The 20,478-nt window shown below is 37.2% G+C and overlaps 1 long non-coding RNA gene and 1 other non-coding gene across 2 annotated transcripts in view; one reads left to right on the top strand and one right to left on the bottom strand.

The window, feature by feature from the left end:
• Positions 1-1,017: 1,017 nt before the first annotated feature.
• The window catches only part of LOC131039947 (uncharacterized), a 68,218-nt gene continuing 48,757 nt past the window's right edge, over positions 1,018-20,478 (top strand). Inside the window, exons 1-4 of the long non-coding RNA XR_009359468.1 lie at positions 1,018-1,431; positions 3,213-5,391; positions 7,868-8,164; positions 8,417-8,552. This is a non-coding gene — a long non-coding RNA (uncharacterized LOC131039947). The remainder of the gene's footprint in view (positions 1,432-3,212; positions 5,392-7,867; positions 8,165-8,416; positions 8,553-20,478) is intronic.
• Positions 14,810-14,880, bottom strand: TRNAA-AGC (transfer RNA alanine (anticodon AGC)). The gene has a single exon. It is a non-coding gene; the product is annotated as a tRNA-Ala (tRNA).

The raw sequence follows: 20,478 nt of genomic DNA, 5'->3' as shown, positions 1-20,478 counted from the left end.
ATCTCAACACTTCCTGGAAGTAGCTGGCCGCCCCTCTGCACTGTTCTCCTTCTTACATCGCACCATGTAACTAACAATCTGTCTCCATTGCAACCCTAGCGATTAGGGTTCTTCAACGATGAAATGGACGTAATTCAATAAATTTTTTAAATTGTTGGTGCCTTTATTATAATCCACGTGGAAGACAAATAGAGCACCGAGGTTAATAAAGGCTTCCGAATACCCCTGAATGAATGAATGAATGGGTTTTAATGACGTCCACCAAGACAAATCAACATACTTAACACTTAATGCATTGAAAATGGAATTATATGAATGGGTTTTAATGACGTTTACTAAGACAAATCAACATACTTAACACTTAATGCATTGAAAATGGAAAAATAATTCTTCGCTTGTCAAACCATGCAAGTGTTAGGGCAATTAGGAGTTTGAAAGATGGTGCTCTGAGGAAGGAGAAAGGGCCCCATCAGGTGTTATTTGAGCCCTTTTGAGTGAGAAAATTCTGCATAATGAAACCTACTAGGGGAAAGGACCCAGTAGTTGTGCATCCTAACTCGCGCTTCTCAAAATCTTACGTGGAAATTTTAAATCACTCTGATATTTGTACAACAACTTACTTGGCAAGTCCCTTACTTATAACTAAGGTTTCAGGGCCACATCAGCATGCTTTTTGCCAAGGTGTCCAAAATAGTCCCCCAAAAAAGTGAGACCAATAGGTGTGCAAAAGGGCCTAATACTTATGCAGCGGATGTGGCATCACATGATTGGTTACTTTTCACAACAAATAGTATATTTTATTCAATTATTGATACATATCATACAACTATTGGTGCAATGTTATACAAAGGTTGGATATTAAATCAACAACTTCTATCACAAGAATTGGAACACGCTCAACTACTAAATCCTTTCCCCTATTCCACCCTTGACACCTCAGACCAAGGAAGAGGCCCCACTTTCGTCCTTTACTTCATTATTCTTCTCGTCGAGAGGAGAAGCCGTTTGGAGTGCGCTCCGAGGACGAAGAAAGGACCCCATCAGGTGCTCTTTGATTCCTCTTGAGTAGGAAAATTCTGCATCTCAGAACCTGCTATCCAACAGAAATCCTGGCGGCTCAGGCCAAGGAAGAGGGCCCCGCTTTCATCCTTTTCTTCATTATTCTTCTCTTTGGGAGGAGAAGCCATTTTGGAGTGCGCAAAGGCTTGATAAACCTAACCACGCATTCTCCCGTTCATTCTCCAAACCCTACGTGGGGTCCTCAGCTAACCTTGGTGCTCTTGATCTTGCATATCCATTAACATATCGAAATGCCATTCCGTTTTCTAAGTCTCCAGCTTCCTTTCCAAGCTCTATTAAGATCCCCTCTCGCACCCCCTTCAGTCCAAAAAGTAGCTATAGAGCTAAGCGCAACACACAGGCAAGGCGTAGGTTTGAAATATCCCTAGCCAATTTTTTTGAAATTTTTGATCAACTTAATTACAACAACTATATGAGTGATCAATTAGTTCTGAGAAAAAAGTATTTGATTTGCTGAAGCAACTCTAACCAGAATGGCACCGTGTGGATGAGCATTGGTCAGAGGATCTTAGTTGCTTATGGAAAGAACTCTAACCAGTATGGCGCCGGGATGGCGAGCATTGGTCAGAGGGTCCCTGAAATCTAGAACTGGAAGGAACTCAACGCCAAGTATGTGCTACCCACTCCAGACGGATAGGGGCTACCATATGACGGAGTGAAACTTAAATGCTTGAATTTAATTGATTGCAGAAACTGAAAAGACACTCGACATCCAGGATGTGCTTTCAATCCCAACAGGGAGAGGAGCTACCATAGGATGGAGGTAGATAAGATAAGTTTGGTTAGCTTGACAATTACAATCAAGATCACAGTTCAAGACTGCCAGTACTACTGGTCAGAGTACAATCAAAGAAATTCTTTCACAACTCCCCTTTTAGAAGAGAGTTTTCTGATTCAACATAAATCTGCACATTCAGCCGCGAACCCATGGATCACTGCCAACAGCTCATTCCGTCCTCGTACAATCTTCTTTCCTTCGGAAACTAATTGCAAAATGCCTTGGTGACGTGGAAACCTGCGAAAGACTCAAACAACACTGCAAAACCCTCACAATGAAAAATGGCACGATTTCCAATGCATTTAAAATGGTACGGCTGGCTGCAAAATACGATTTGTCATTAAAAATAAATGCATGAACCAAACTTGCTGAAACCCTAGGAAATGCAACGCCTAGGTGAGGCAAATGCAAAGAACTAATACCCACAATGCAATTTTTTTGTATTTTCTGGTTGTGAACAAAACATGAAATTAGTCGCGGGAATTCTAGATGCAGAAAACTGAATGAACTATAAGCCTAAATGATTACAATGAAAACTCTGATGATAAACTACGGCTAAATGCAATTACATAGAGAATATAATCACCCTAGTTGCTATTTTTCAAGCAAGAAGAGATGCCTATGCTAGAAGGCTTCCATTCCTTGAAGCATGTCCAGAGCCAGACGGCTGCCCAAATACAAATTCTGCCAAAAGATCCCTTCAATCCTCCCAAGACTCCAATAAATAGCTTCACTTGCCTCCTCAAAACCCTAATTCGATTTCCAAGGCAAACCCTAATCCCCTCCTCAACATGGCGCCATCACACCTAGCCAAAAAGTCAATGAAATAATATAAAAATATCACCTTGGTAAGTTTCGCCATGTTTTGACTTTGGCCAAGGATAAAATATTAACTAAATCTTCCATGAGGGCGCCACCCATAAAGTCCCCCTTTTAAGTGATGTTTTTAAGTTGTTGGACTAGGCCAAGGGGGGATAAGCAACTTTATAATTATAATGATTATTTAATTAAAATAAAGTTACTTGACCACACAACTCCAAAATCTGAAGCTAGAACCTGACCATGCTCCTGGAGTTAACTGAACAGGATGTAGAGATTGCCCGATGCCACGCGAGCCCTGCCAAAAATAGAACTTACTAAAAATAGTAAATTCTGAAAACTGCTCCAAAAACTGAGATGAAGACATCGTTGCGAAGCCCTCTGAACCATCAGAAAAAGCCGACGATGAACCCATCCAAAAAAACCTCCTCAAAAATAGGAAACCCTAATTTTACCCTCCGACTGGCCTCCGAGCTTCCTAGAAAGAGACCAACGGTTGCAGAAAGGATCAGGTTTGAGAAGGGGACATTACAAGGTTCTTCTCAAAGTCGTCAAGATCTACAAGGTATCAGTCCAAGAAGCGTCGAAGAGGCCTTGATCAAATTTGGAAACGGTCCCAAAATCATCAAATCAATCTCATCTTCCTCATTCAGATACGTCTACGTAGGGGATCCCTTGTAAACCTATCAAAGCAAAGCGAGTGTAAAGTCACCTTCTCGGAAGATACCCTGCAAATTCAGACTCCTTATTATCGAGAGAAAGCAATTATTTATAAGTTCTGGAATTTCATTCCTAATAAAAATGCTTTATTTAAGTGGGTTTCAGAGCATTGGGCGGGTGTCATTGACCTCTTCTTCATAGATCAAGGCATGGGTTTCTTCATTTGTGTTTTTTCCTCGAAAAAAATTAGGGATGCAGTGTATAAGATTAAATCCTGGATCCTAGATTCCTCAAGGCTTTTCATCCAGCCTTGCACTCCAAACTTCAATCGCAAAAATACTACTATAAAATTTATTCCCTTCTAGATTTAGTTCCCATCTTTCCCTTTGGAATATGGAGAGCTTCATATTTTAGAAATCTTGGCTGATCAAATTGGGATCTTTCTGGAAAATAATCTCACCTTCTTTGAGAACCCTAATCTCCCAGTCAGGTTGTGTGTTATCTTTCATATCTGTAAAGATTTCCCAAAAATTTTAAACATCCAGTCAAAGCATTGTACTTTGGTATAGAAAATCATCATTGAATATCCAGAAAATGTTTGTAGCTACTACCATCTCCTTGGTCATTTTAACAAAACATGTTCAGAGTTTCAGTTTTCAGTGGCTCAGGAATCAGTCCACAAATTTTGGCCCCCTCGGGAGTCAGAAATGATGACTACAGATCAAAGGGAGACATTACTTTTCCCGAAAATAGAGGGGAAATGGGACTCAAATCTCCAGCCCCCCTCGAATCAGTCATGCAGCTTGACTCTTCTTTTTCCGAAAACAGGGGAAATGGGACTCAAGTCTCCAAGCCCCCTGGAATTAGTCATGCAGCTTGACTCGTAGTTAATTCAGGTTATGCATTCTCCACATCAAGGGGGCATCCCTCCCCTTCTCTTTGCATCTCGCTACACAAGGATATTTTTAAGGTCCAGTTTGAGCTCACCTTGCCTCTCTCCATAACCAAGCAGCCTCTGCAAGCTATTTAGTCCTATGTCTCTTTAACAACGATGCAGCCTAAGAGGTTGATTTCAGAGGATTATTCAGTAAGCCATCCTCTTCAAGTGAAGAGTAATAAATTTAAATCTAGCCTATTGTATCCTCCAAATTTAGAGATATGCCCAAGCTCTGCCTCACTCTTGCTTAGAGTAAAACTAGACCATCTTGATATGTCTCTAGAGCATGGTTTCATCAATCCTCTTTTTGATTACTTTATTAACAATTATTTATAAAGTGCAATTATAATGTTTTAAGTTCACTTTATATTCAATGGGGCCATGACCCTCAATTAAATGCCACTTAAAGTACATTATTAATTGCATAAAAGTGGGGACCCAAGTTGAGGAGATAATATAAAGTTATTATGCAAACCCTAAAGTGGATGTGAAAGTGGATTTAAATGCTATTAAGGAGATTGAGGTTAAAAAAGGACTCAAAAAGCAAATGCTTTTTCATTCTTGAAGATTATAAACTTGTCCTTTTTGATATGAGAGCTGTGTGTAAAAATACACAAGGGTTTTAGTCATTTCTAGCATTGGAGATCGAAAACTCTTCAATGTCTTTGCAATTATTTGAGGTTGTGCAAGATCAATGAAATCATTGCTTGTGGAGGACTTCATCCAGAAGTTATAGTTGTGCTCAAAAGAGAAGGAAATTCATGTAGGGTTTGAAGATTATTGAAGCATAATTAGTTGCAGACCTGTATTCTTCATTGGCAGCCATTGTTGATCAGATTTCAAGTTTTTCTTACTGTTGCTACAGTAACACATGAACAGTAAAATGCTACAGTAACAAGGGTTTTTAAAGGCAGATTTCTTAAAGAGTATTTCCAGATTCTTTGTGGCAGCCATTGCAATTATTACCAGTTGTTATCGGTGGGTTCATTCATAGCTGCTTCAAGGCTTCCTTTCAGCTGGACGTGGTAGTTTCCAGCCACCTTGGTTGCTGATCAAAAAATTCCAGACTTAATGATTATTTCCAGAATTGCTAAAAGTCTTTTACATTAACTTCTGGGTATGATCATCGTTGTTTGCACACTTTTATGTTAATGTATTGATCATTTATTTCAGCCATTACTTTGCCAGTAGTTTAAATATTTGCAAATTCCTTTGTTAAATCTTGCCTAGCAAAAAGTTTATTTTTCATATTAAAATTGCAAATCAAAATCGAACATTCAAAAACACAAACATTTGCAAGTTGGAGGTTGGATAACCCGTTGGGGTTACTACATAACCAAGTGGGGGCAAGGAGGATTTTGTATTTTAACTTTTACAAATTATTATATTTGTCTAGCTTCTAGTAATAATGATGATATGATGAATCAATAATGATCTGGTCAACTACTAAGAGGAGGGGGGGGATCAGTAGATAGAAAACAAACTAAACTATCACCAAACTTAATTCCAACTCATTAACCAATCACTGAACTAACCAGTTTAGATACTGTATCTAAAACTGTCACTGCACTGTCAAGCTTACCGGTTGACTAAAATGTCAATATAACAGTGTACCAGATCTGTAACTTAGATACCTTTTAACCAAAACATCAAAACACTTTACTAACATTAGTAATAACTCATTTCAGATCACTTCCACTCATCTAAACATGTCTTAGTGGTTTTACCAGTTAAACATATTAACTATATCAAAAACATACACAAAATTATTCACCACTTGACACAATGATTTTTGATGTGGAAACCCAAATGGGAAAAACCACGGTGGAGATGAATACCCATAAGTATTCTGAACTCTTCTGAAGTTCGCTCTGTTAGGAGCCAAGCCTTGTTAGAAGCTTTACAAAAATGTCCTATTAAGAATAGATCCGGTTAAGGAACACCCGGTTAAGGGATTGACTAAAATACCCTGTTAAAGGCAATACATTGTCAAGAGTATCCTCAGTAGAGGATTTGAAATCCAAGCTAATGGATCACCTAGTTAGAGGATTTAGATAGCACCAAGCCTGTTAAAGCTTATCTGGTTAGGGGATTTAATTGTTGTAATTGTTAGAGAACAACTGGGTCTTGCTGATTTGGTAATAGCACTGCTCTGCTTAATCAAATCCTTTTATGCTCTTATCTGCCTTCAAAACATTCTGCAAATACTCCTTCTGGTTTGGCAACAATCACACTACCACACTTAACCAAAATTGCCAACACAAACAAAACAACTCATCGACCTTATAAGCAAATACAATAGGTCGGTAACACGTCACAAAATCTAAGATCTCATAGAGATTACAAACATATCGGTTCAAACATGACCGTTGGATTACATAGTAATCATCTACACATTGTTCTAGACAACCTTGATTGCTCCTGGATCACCGCTCATCGAATCTTGTAACTCATCATGCGGTTTCTACTTCATGCTATGCACTTGCTCATTCCCAAGATAAACAGTTACCTTCACGCGTTAAAATCACTTTGAAACTCATCACGTGCATCATGCATACATGGCATAATCATCTCCGATCACCATTCGATCATAGATCATCATAACCGATTCACCAAACTCCATCGGTTAGGGTTCAGCTTATCAACAGGTTAGGGTTACTGGGCGATCACTCTGCTTCAAATACCAATACCGGTTTCCAACACTGCTTTACTACTGGTTGCAAAACTGCATCACTACCGGTTGTAGTACAACTCCATTACTGGTTACTATGGACATCAATGACAACATTATACTTCATTAATGCAATCTTCATGCAATGCCAACAAATAATTCAGTAGCAATGCAACCGCAACTACCAAAGCTGATTTTACCCTTTTGAGGAGTTTCCAGTATAAATTGTGTTCACTTCACTTTCATAGCATTCTTTCCTTCCCAACTGTCATTTATTTTGAATATAAGTAGGACATTCCATAATAGTGTTGATTCTTATTTTCTACTATCATATTTTGTATTAAATTCTTGGCCTAGGTATATTTGATTGTGTTAATTGTGGGAAAGACTATTTGAGGTTAAGTCACCTCAAAGTGAAGATTTTATGTTTACTGTTGGAGAAGCTTCTAGTGTACTTATCGGTTTGTTCAATGCTGAAGCAAGCAGTAGTATGAAGTACATGGATATCTACTTTTCAGGTTGTTTGCATTTTATTCCACCTAGTAATGTTATGATCTGATTCTTGGCAGTAAGTGAAGCACAAACTGCTCTGCTATAACTATTTTTCTTCATTAAATAAGACAATGGTTCTTGGTGAAATTATTCGTAAGACAACATTTCTTGATTTAGACAATTGCTATGCCTTTGGGTTTGTGGATTGTTCTCAACTGTCTTGTTTTCTGAATGCTCAACTGTCTTGTTTTCTGAGCATTCTTGAAGTGAACTATTCTATATCTTATATCATATTCCCTTTTTTAACTGCATTGTCTATGTAAAAGTATAAGCAATTTTCAATTTGAAAACAAGTTATATATGAAATACAATATAGTGTATTTATTTCTTTTATTCACAATGTAATATGTCTGATTATTATTTCCTGCAGATGGAGAGAGAACATTAATTGATTTCGATATGCTTCTCCAAGCAAATGAATCAGGTTATATGAGATAATGGGGGAAGACCAAGAGTTGCCTTGGTCGGTTATGTTCTTGATCGGATCCTATCATTACCCCACTGACATGATGCTAATTTACCCGATATAAATCAGTGCCTTTACGTGATTCATATTAATCGATTGTTATCGGTGTTAATGCATAACCCGATAATATGTATCAGTAACTAAGGCATCCTTAACCGATTCCCAATCAGTGGCAGTTAAACAAGCCCGATATATTAATTGGTGCATTACTAATCACATCCGATAATATATCGGTGGCATCTTTATTAAGTGCAAATAGATAGTTATGAAGGAGTTCGATAGATCATGATATATCAATATATATTAATGTACATATGAAGTAATTATTATTACTTCATATATATATTCATACATCTCCAAGATCGAACATATATATATATATCTGCATTAATGCTATCTGATGAGAAGGGGTTTGTATCAGTTTTATCTGACCGATGCTATTTGTATCAACAGTCTATAGGTGGGATCCATTGAAGGAAGAGTTGCTGTTCGTCACATAGAGGATGCAAAGCAAAGTAAGAACTTCAGTTTCAAGTGTCATAGGGATGAGAATAACTGCTATTCAGTGAACTCTATTAACTTCCATCCTGTAAGATCACAAATTTGTTTTGCATGTATTTTTTCTTTCATTTGAGTAATATGGCTGATTGTATTACTATTACTGACTCGCAAATTACTGAAATTTAAATGCATTGACTTCTTTGAGATAAGTGTATGTTTATTATTACAAAGCATTGTTAGGTCCAAATGAAAAGCTTAGCATTGGAGATGCACTGCTAAAGTCTGAAGAATTTAGTCACTAACATCAATCACAAGTTTTCATAAGTCAGTCTGAGCACATACTAATCTCGATCTTGTACTATATTGACATCGCTTTAATGTTTTATGGGCACTGTATGAAGGGCATAAGATTTCCATTAAACCTACCCTGCCAATCTGGTCCTTGATTATGTTTTTTTAAAAATATTTTTCATTAAAACCTTATTATAGGCAGCTAAATAGCATAGGAAAATGTGGATTCCTTTTGATTTTCTTGGATTTTGTAAAATACTGCATGTTTGCTCTTCTAAAGATTGGTATAATTACTCTAACCGGACATGCTTGCATGGTATCTAAGTGATAAACCTTATTGACATGTTTCATTTTCTACAGTATTCACATCCTTATATTCTTTATACATACTCTTAGACAACCTTCTATATTTTAGCTATATGCTATCTCTTCAGAAAACTTCTGCGAAAGTCAACCCATAATGAACACATTCCTGTGCTTTGCATTTTTAATAGCCAAGCACAATGTTGGTTCAGTTTGCTTATGAAGGCATAATCTTTAGTCCTCATCTTTTTCTTTCCAACACCTAAACTTCTTTGATTATCGGAATACTGTTTCAACCATGAATTTCTTTCTACCATTGAATTGTTTGATGCGTTCTGATTTCAGGTTTCTTTTGATCTCGATCTGCTTGCAGTTGTTTTTAATTTATGCATGAACCCATGTTTTTTTATTAAAATCAGAGAGTGCTATTGATGGCCATTGAATAGATTCTTGTTGACTCTTTTCACTTTACCTGCAACTTTTCATTTCTGCTAGAGATTTGTTTCCATGGTGATTCTTTGTCAAATAAAACCAATATCCTGCATATCCTTAAACACATTTCTTAGCACATGTTTGTCTATAAGAAATTTGGTTTGGAGCTACTTTCCTCAAACGAGGTATGAATTTATAAAGAGTAACTCTCTTTAGCTGTTAAGATTGAAAACAAAATATGTGAGATGCAATTAGTTGGTGCATGAGCATCCACGGTTAATAGTAATCGACATAACGAAAAAAGATTTACATTTTATAATTTATTTAATTTCTGGATTTAGGTGAATTTTTGGTATTTAATAAGTCAAATATTTCTATACAATATTTTGACTTTCGTTAAAACAGACCTGTGATTATATTTTCATGTATTTTATGGCATTAAACATTGTCAAAATTCAAAAATTGACAAGGTGGGAGTTAGGAACTTGTGGGCCCCACATACACCTCAAATGGAGCCAATTTTAATTCAAATTCAAATTCTTGGGAATTTAATCGTATGACAATAATTTCCTTTAAAAATGGATGTACCAAAGGAGCAATCCTGAATTTCTATGTTTGGGAGTCAAGTGGGTGTGCAAGTGGTCTTACATGGGCAGCTAATTTTAACATGTTGTAAGAGGTGCTGTAAGAAGTAAGAACTCTTAATGGAGTTTCCAAATTGAAATTCACATTCAAATTTGAATGTGAGGAAAGTTGGGCATACATTTCTGGGTCCCTCAATTGGGGGAAATAAAATGAAATTGGATTTCGGGTGGAGGAAAAAGAAAGTGCTGAGTTTCATTTGTAATTTTTAGTTTTGAAGGTGAAGATTGTGGAGCTTGGAAGAAGGGTTGTAGAAGCCATATGCTGCTGCAAATAAACCATTGTTGCAAGTCCACGATCAAACCCATATCAGATTGGGATATTGCATTGTGAAGCCAATAGGCTCACCTAATTGTATTGTAAATTTGTTTGAAGTTTCAATAAGAAATTATTGAGTTTTACAAGTGCATTTTTGAGGAGAGCAAGGAAGAAGAAAGAAGATCACTTTGAAGGTCATTTCCTATTGATAAAATTTCATTTTGCATGTCTTGGAACATATTTATAATTTATATCAGATTGTAATGTGGAGATGAGAAGCCAATAGGCTTGAAAGATTGTTTTGTAAAATTGTTCTTAATTTCAATGAAATTTCTCCTAGTTTTGATGCATAAATTTGTTGTTCAAATAACATTAGTTTTCTAATTTCAAATCAGATTTGCATAAGTATTGTAGTAAGTTTCAAGTGTTGTTGAGGGGTAAGACAGTCTCTTACATCAATGGTATCAGACCAAGGTGATTCTGAGTGCACAAACAGGTTTGCCAGAAAGAGGCAGTTTGCACCAGGATTGTGCTTGTGGGTATTGAAAAAATGTATGCAAGAGGAGATCCACGTGTTAGGGTAGAGGAAGAGGAAAAAATGAAGATATTATCCATGGTTATGATTTTAGAGCCTTGAGGAGGTAGGTCGAAGCATTGCAGGAAGAAATCAGAAGAGTATTTGCTCAAAGAAGAGAACCAGAAAGTGATGAAGAGGAAGAACCATTAGAGGTTGCAAGCCAAACAAGTGGTCAAAGAAATGCAGTAGCAGAAATTGCCAGTGACCCATTATTGGTTGCTCTATCAAGGATAGGAAAATGAACGTAAATTGAAGCTCCTACATTCAATGGGAACCTGAATTGAAAATAATTTATTAACCAGATAAATGACATGGAAGAGTACTTTGAGTTTGAAGAAGTTGAAGACCTTGATAGGGTAAGATTTGCAAAGACAATATTGAAGGGACATACCTCAATTTGGTGGAGAGAAATTCAATTGGAAAGAGGAAAAAGAGGAAAATAGAAAATTAATAAGTGGGATAGAATAGTGGAGAAGATGAAAAGACAATTCATCCTGGTAGATTATGAATTGGATTTGCTAAAGAAGATGCGAAGTCTTAGACAAGGAAGTAAAATAATATATAGAAGAATTCTATAGGATTTTGATTCGAACCTATCATACAAAGGCCAACAAGGAAAAGGTAGCCCTTTACATTAATGAGTTGAAGCCAAGCATTCAAGAGGAGTTAGCATAGGCAACAGTAAATACCATGGAAGAAGTATATCAGTTTGCCTTGAAGAATGAAGAAAGATTGAACAATGAGATTTGAAAATAAACAAAGAGGAAGAGGTCAAGATGAAAAGAAAGAGGGAAGATCATTTGGAGATTGGGATGTGGATTCAAAAATGAAAAATCAGAAAAATGAAGACCATGGAAGCAAGAAAAATCAAAGGAAAGATGACTCATACTATTGTTAACAAAATTCTAGAGGAAGAGAAAGATTGGGTAGAGGTTTTGGAAGAGGAAATTACAATGTAACTTGTTCTCGATGTGGAGAAGAAGGACAAAAAGCATATGAATCTCCACAACGTGGAAACATAAAAAGAAGAAATTAAGGCAAAGCAAGAGTTGCAAATGGTAATGAGGAAGCTAAATCGTCACAATCAGAGGATGCCGAAAATGGAAAAGTGTCAGTCACTGGGAGAGTTTTTTGCATGAACCAATTCAAAGAAAGAACCTATTTAGAACAAGATGCAAGTGTCAAGACAAGTTATGCAATGTTATCATCAATGGTTGAAGCACAAACAATCTTGTTTCCAAACAGATGGTGTGTAAAATGCAGCTAGAGAGGAGAAAAGACTAGCATCTGTATAGGATAGATTGGCTACAAGATGACAAGAAAGTTTTGGTTAGTGAACAAAGCATGGTAAAATTCAATAAAGTACTATAGCGAGATAATGTGTGATATTATGCCTATGAATGTTTTTCATGTTTTGTTAAGGAGGCTTTGGCAATTTGATAGGAGAGCAGTACACGATGGGTATGTTAATACATACTCATTGATGAAGGATGCTATCAAGCACAAGTTGAAACCATCACAAAGAGTAACGGAAAAGGTATGGTGTAGTGGAATGGTTTGTTTAGTACTTGACATAGACGGTATGAAGCAAAAACATGTATTTTATACTAAAACTAACCAAGAAGAGTTGAGAAGGATGATTTGTTGATGTGTATTGAAGCACTTGATAGAGAATGGGAAGAGTTGATTTCCTGTGGGAGAAAGGTTGTAATAGAAAGTGAGGCAAAATCAGATTTTACTACTTTCTTTGATGTGAATCGGAGTGAAGAGATAGAGAAAATTATTGCAGCTGTAGATAACTTTGATAAGAGTCAATTTGAGGAACATGATTTGGATGTAAAAGAAGGGTTTTTAGAGGAATATTTGTTTGAGAATAGCATAGATGAAATTCCCTTGATTAGTGATCTTGTTTCCTTGCTAGGAAATGATGAATTTGATTGTTGTACTAACATTGTTTTGAGTGAAAGAAACTGGGTTGCAGAAATAGTATGTCTTTGAAGGCATCAAAACAATGAAAATTCATGAAGGGGACAAGTTTGAAGGAGAGGAAAAAGTTAAAACAGCAAAAGTGGTAATGAGAGACCATTATTTCATTGAAAGAGAAGGTACAAATTCACTTGTTTTATCAATTTTGATAGTGTTTTTTCGTGGGAAGCCAAATTTGAAAATTTGGATTCCACGAATGATAGAAGAGGAGTGAGGATGAGAGGGATATAATGTGATGAGGTTGTAGAAAGTGAAAAACAGAAAATACCAGTGAACAAAGTAGAGAAGTGGATTGAAGACAAACACAAGGTCTACAAATGCTCATGAGTTTGACTCAAGAAACATTTTCTTAATACCATGGGTGTTGATGTAGGAGCATCCACGATTAATGGTAATTGGAATCAACCAAAACGATTTACATTTTATTTTTGTTTTTGATTACTTGAGAAGGCAAAGGGTGTTGAGCAATGTTACCCCGAGTTTCCAGGACGGGGACGGCAGGGGACGGCGGGACGTGTTTCCGAGACGGCAAATTTTTTTGCCAAATTTGGGGACGGCGGGGGACGGTAAAGGGGACGGCTATTAAAATATAGGAAAAATTTAAAATATATAGGAAAATTTCAAAATTCTAAATGTTCATATGAAAATATGGATAAAGCATGCATACATACATTATATTCATATGAAAACAATAAAACATGGAAATAGCATGTGTATGATACTATGAAAAGTTGAAGACATTTTAGAATGTAAATTCTGAACATACAACATTGTTAATACTCAATAGACAATATGCAATTATGCATTCATAAATCAGAATTTCAATTCATTCACATTGTCAATATGCATATCATAATAGATATTAAAGAAATAACATACAAAATGTCAAAACAAAGAGGTTAAATTTTCCCTACTTCTATCGACGCGGTTTCCCCCCATATTTTTCAACGGGGGTCAAGGGGCAGCGCCCCTTGCGCGCTCCCTGTCGCGATACAGGGTGGGGTCGAGGGGCAGCGACCCGCGAGGCCAAAAAAACTTATTCTTTCATAAAGGTGTTGGGTGTTATTTTTCTATTAACTCGCCGAGTTTGGCGATTTTTGGGCAATTTTCTAATCTCTGTGTCAAAATGCCCAAAGGCTACACTGCTGCCATATAGTTTCATTGTCAAAATTATGAATTAAATTAATGTTATCTTTTAATTTTTTTATTTTTAATAACAATTTGAATTAATAAGGGGCCTATATTAGAAAAATTTTTTAAAAAATTGAAAATATAACTTTTTTTTTTTTTTAAATATTTTTTAATGGCCTTAGATAAGGTGGACGTCTGGCCGTCCTCGGGACGGATTGGGGACGTCCCAGCCATCCCCAGTCGTCCCCGGGATGTATGGATGTCCCCCAAGGCTAGGGCAGGCGTCCCCCCGTTTCGGGGACGTCCCCTAAAAAGACGTCCCCAATCCATCCCGAGGACGGCCAGACGTCCACCTAGGCTAGGGCAGGTGTCCCCTCGTTTCGGGGACGTCCCCTAAAAATATAGGGCAATTTGGGGACGAGGGGAAACGTCCCTTGGCCATCCCCAAGTCCCCGAAACAACCCCGGGATGGGGACGAGGGTTTTTAGGTCGGGGACGCGTCCCCAGGTAACTCTGGTGTTGAGACATGGACCAGCTAGGACTCGAACCTAGGACCTTCCATCGCTGCTAGAGTGCTCTACCATTGAGCTACTGACCACTCTTGGACCAGTCCATCGTCAGTCCAAGTGTGGCTTATTTCCAACACCAACACCCCCCCTTAAGCCACACCTCTCGTGTGCTTGGGGCTCCTAGCCTGGACCTAGCTCTAATACCATGTTGAGACATGGACCAGCTAGGACTCGAACCTAGGACCTTCCATCGCTGCTGGAGTGCTCTACCACTGAGCTACTGGCCCCTCTTGGACTAGTACATCGTCGGTCCAGGTGTGGCTTATTTCCAACACCAACAAAGGGCCCAAAACCCTCACAAGAGCATACACAAAACAACAAAACAAGGTAGCCACAATACAACTTTTGGCATCACACAGCCAGGTGCCCAGACAAAACACTAGAAGCTAACTCTAAGTAACCAAAAACATAATAGCACAACCAAAATGCCATTACTATCCGACTAGACAGATTAATAATTAACATAACCAAACAAGCTATAAATTGATAATAGTAATTAAAAGCATCATCAACAATCATCATTTCCGAATTAAAAGCAGTCTTAGGGGACATGCAGGCCATGTAAACCAAATTGTTCAAGAAATTTATCCGTAAGTACTAAAATTAACTAAACGCTCCTTAAGAAAAAAACTAAAACTACAGAAACTAAAAAAACTATTATTAAGGGAAGAGAAGCAACAACACCACGACCAACATGACAACTCGAACAACAACCTAATTATTTTTGAGGATGTCCCAGTTTCTGACCAATCTCCTCATTTGTTCCTGTCAAGCCTCTTGACCCAGCTCTTCTTCGTTTTGCTCCACCTCTTGAGGATTATCCTTACCCTACCGTTTCTTGGCTTTTTTATTCATTTTTCTTTTGCCAAAGACAAATCCCATAGCTGCCTTGTGCATTATTTCGTCCATGACAACGCAGATAAAATTCAAGGCCTCACCCATTTTTCTGTAACTTTGTCTATATTCCTCCACTTTGGACTCAAGTTCACGACTCTAACTTGGAGGTCGATAATCTGGCCTTTCAAATTAGAGGTGCTGACATCTTCCTTCTCTACCAAAGATTCCTGAGAACACGGCTCCATCCTATCAACTTCATAATCTTCGAGGGAAGGGGACCTTTGATCAGATTTCTCACTTTCTTCCTTAAGCGTTTTTGTCCCCTCCGAATCATTCTTTCTATCTACCTCTTGTTCCTCTTCCACATCATGGAAATCTTCATCCTTCGAATCATCTGTTGAGGATTCCTTGTCGTCATTAGGTGTGAAAACTTAAGCAAATTCAGGGGTGGCCTCCCTAGTTTCCATTTTACATTTTTTGTTTTTCGTAATAAGGCGGGTAGAGTGTCCCTCCCCCAAACTTCCCTCCTATTTATCATGCTCCTGTTTTGCTTCATTCTCTTCTTCAAACTCCTGCACTTCCAAATCAATATTAATTTGCTTTTTGGGAGTCTTTTCCATTTTTTCTAGCTTTAACAAGGCTATTCTTGGGTGTGGCCGCCTTACGTTTTTTAGGGGTAGTTTTCAAAAGAGCCACCTTAAGTGCTTTAGTGATTGGCTCAAATTTTATTTTTTTGCCTTTCGTTTTGGAAGCAAATTTGGGCGCATCAAAAGGTAAATGGTTTGACTTAGTTAATTCAATACGAACCGACGAACGAACGAGGAGCCTTTTCCATAACACAAGGGTTTCTAGCAAGGGTTAGTAGACGACTACGATGAGGGCAACGGTCAAAGGCATATTGGCATAGGGCATAGATTAGCCCTTGGTGAAGCGGAGGAGCAACCCCTTTTCAAATGCTTGCAGACAATGAGGTAAATAGATAGTAGGGTAAATCAATTTTTTCACCATGCCTAGTGTGGTTTAATATCAAAAAGTGGTACTTGTGCACTGTGGAGTAGTGACCTTCAAGGGTGAAGTATTTCATCACATAATAATTTACCATGGCATAAGGCATAGGCAGGACAAAGCGGTCGTAGCCATTTTGCATGTCCTTCGGCTTCTTTCCTTTCTCGAAGTTTTTTTAAGGTAGCTTTAATAATCTCTAGAGCTCTTCTTTTCTACCTTTTCCCTTCATTTTTCAAATCAGTCACCTCCGCAATGAGTTCCAAAGTGACAATGAAGGTATTGCTATTGATAGTGACCTCCCCATTCTGCCATACCCGCCTTATAGAAAGATCCCACACCTCATCATTCTTTTGTAGCTCCTTATAGTCTTTAGGCTTCGACCTTTTCAAAGCTCCCCTCATTGCACAATTTGGCTCAATAGTCGTTGGACAAGGCAAATAGATGCAACATAGAATGGACCCACAAGGCTTGTTGCAGACCCCACAAAAGGAAAGCCAACAGTAATTAAAGCTGGTATTATCAAGAAAATCTATCCCATCCACACAAGTGAAGTGACATTTCCCTAAATGATTTTTCTTGTGGGAAAGAAAATTTAATACATTGCCATTTCTTCTCATAATATCGTTATACACAACATTGTTAGTTGTATAATGATACAACTTATTTGTAACATACAAAATTTTATAATCATTTAATTCCCCCATGCCAAGGGGAGTCATAAATATCCACCAACTCAACCTACACCCCAAAACCCACATTAGCATCTAACTCAGCAACCAAATTTGAATTTGAATTTTTTTGGAGCTTTTTTGCCATTTCTGATTTAAATTTTTTTTAATGAGCATTGTCATGATTATTATTAAAGGAAATGGAATCTTTTAAATAATGCTTGCTCCTTTCAAGAGATAGAATTTCTCTAAGTCTTTTGGGGCATTGGGTGAAATTAAGGAGCATCCAATCTTCATAGTTAAGGCCATAATTGGCCACTTCATCTGCTGCCCTGTTGCCTTCACGAAAGACATGCTGAACTTTAATATTAGGAAAACGTCTCATTAAAACTTTTCTTTCTTCCAAAACACTTTTAATTTCCCAAGGAATACCCACTTTGTCATTTAAGCAATCCATGATCAGCATGGAATCTCCTTCTAGGATGATATTTTGATAGTTCATCTTAAATAGTCTTTTAAGTCCTTGCCATGCAGCAAGAGCTTCCGCTCTATTGTAAGAACCCCTACCCAAGTTCACATAGTATCCCTCAATTAATATTCCCCTGTTATCTCTAATGATTTCTCCACCACCTGAGATCCCCAGGGTGCCTTCAGAACAACCATCAAAATTGCATTTAATCCATCCAGCCTCCGGAGGGGACCATTTACACTCCCTTCTTAAAATCAGTTTATTCCAATTAATCCTCACAAGGTTGTGTTTAATTTCCCTAATCTGCTTAATTCTGAGATCTTGAAAGCTAGGCATGGTTTTTGACATACCATAGGAGGCAGCATTCACATTTTCCTTTATCTGCTGTTTTATGATATGGAATAGTGTCTTGTTATTACTTGCCCCTTCCCTAAAAATTCTATTGTTTTGTTCCTTCCATAAATTTGAGACCGCAAAAGGAGGGATTTAAGACCATAAGTTTTTGATAATAGGATGACCAAAGGGACACTGGCTCCATAGCTCCATCAAACCTCTCGTATGCTCACAAAGGGGCCAGGAGATCAAAAGGGCAGCAAAAACCTCCAACCACACCTCGCAAGCATAATGGCTGTGCAAGAAAATATGATCAATACTTTCCAAATCGTTGCAGCAAAAGATGCATCTATAAACAAAAGAGAATCCCCTCTTATTTAGATTGTCTATGGTCAATATATTATTATGAGCCGTTACCGACCAAAGCAATTATTTTTGGGGATAAGGCTGTTTACCCATATATTATTCCAGTTGAAATACTCTCTAGTTGAATCATCCATCGCCCTGTAAGTAGATCTAAGTGAAAATGCCCCCAAGGACTGAAATTTCCAAATCCATAAATCCTCCCTAAAAAGAGAAAAGAAAGAGCAATTCCCCAAAAAAGAATTCAACAATGTCACCTCCTCTCCCATCTTTATCCTATCAGAAGTTGGAATGCCATCTCTATGCCCTATCTGGTCCTTAAAGTTTTTCCATCTGGTTATATCTTCATGTATTTGTTGGCATTTAACATTGTAAAAATTTAAAAATTGACAAGGTGAGAGTTAGGAACTTGTAGGCCCTACATACACCTCAAATGGAACCAATTTTAATTCTTTAGATTTTAACTGTATGACAAGCATTTCCTGAAAAAATGGACGTGCCAAAGGAGCAATTTTGATTTTCTTAGTTTGGTCGTCAAGTGATCTTACATAGGCAGCTAATTTTAGCATCTTAAAAGAGGTATTGTACGAAACTCTTAATGGAGATTCCAAATTGAAATTCAAACTCAAATTTGAATGTGAGACAAGTTGGGCATACTTTTCTAGGTCCCTAAATTGGGGGAAATGAAATGAAATTGGATTTGGGGTGGATGAAAAAGAAAGTATTAAGTTTCATTTGTAATTTTTTAGTTTTGAAGGTGAAGATTGTGGTGGCAAGTGAAGAATGTTTGTAAAAGCCATATGATGCTGCAAATAAACCATTGTTGCAGGTCTATGATCAGACCCAAATCAGATTGGTATGTTGTATTGAGAAGCCATTAGGCTCACTTAGTTGTATTGGAAATTTGTTTGAAGTTTCAATAAGAAATTCTTGAGTTTTATAGGTACATTTTGGAGTAGAGCATGGAAAAAGAAATAAGATCAGTTTGAAGGTCATTTTTTGCTAATGGAATTGCATTTGGTAGGCATTGGAACAGATTATAACAGATTGTAATGTAGAAATGAGAAGCCTAAAGGCATGAAAGATTGTTTTGTAAAATTGTTCTTAATTTTAATGAAATTGCTCCTAGTTTTTATGCATAAATTTGTTGTTCAAATAACAATAGTTTTCTGATTTCAAATCAGATTTGCATAAGTGTTGTAGTATGTTTTAGGTTTTGTTGAGTAGTAGGACAACCCCTTCATCATTAGTCTTGATATAATTTTCAATAAATTTGTTAATGGAGGACATGCTGATTCTAAGCTGGATTTGCTAACTTATAATAGCTTTGGTTGTTTCCATCATGACAATTCTAAATTGAATTCTTCTTTGATGGAGATTTTTTTTCACAGTTTATAAAAAAAAACTAAAGTTCTATTGAACTACAACCAAATAAAAAATCTGGGATCAAACTTTGTTTGTAGTGTACTTTCACATGTGTAGTTTTTATAGGAGCTGAAGATTTATATCAAATTTTGTTAAAGGCAAAAATTATTGTTAATGTTAGATGCTAACCATTGATTTGGCACCCCATGAATTTTTTAACTTGGGGCATAATTGGGTTAGCACCATTATAGTTAGGATTTTATATTTTGGGTATAAATTTGTAATGTCCCCATTTTTAGGTTCCCTCGCAGCTCATTTGTCCCTAATTTTATGGGATTCTGTCAGCTTATTCAAAGGGCTAATTTGATGTTACCAATGAGATAAAATGGTTTATAGGAGTCCTGATTCTTTCAGATGTTATTTCTAGCTTCTGGTTTGGACTCCAAGATTCTTGAAGGGAGCATATATTTTTACTAAGTCACCCAATTGGGTCATGTTGATGTGTTTTGTATGCACATGCAATCATCAGAATAAAATACCAAAGTACTTTACCCTCTCTTGAACAAAATCACCTCAGATGCTAAGGGTAGGATCAACTAAAATGATTCCAAGGTTTCTACAGTCAGGTCTTGACAAGTAGGTAACTCAATGGTCTATGTGAATTGCTGTTTTCACTTGGGGACTTACACAATTGTTCATATCGAATTCATGAATGTGGAATAGGTGTGCTGACAACTTAAGATTTATCAATGAAGTTCTGGAATCTATTCTAACAAGGATTTCAA

The sequence above is a fragment of the Cryptomeria japonica genome, chromosome 11 (genome assembly GCF_030272615.1).
Source record: "Cryptomeria japonica chromosome 11, Sugi_1.0, whole genome shotgun sequence".
In the NCBI taxonomy this organism is placed as follows: Eukaryota; Viridiplantae; Streptophyta; class Pinopsida; order Cupressales; family Cupressaceae; genus Cryptomeria; species Cryptomeria japonica.
Note: the sequence above shows the minus strand (reverse complement) of the source record. Positions and strands in the feature narration are given on the sequence as shown.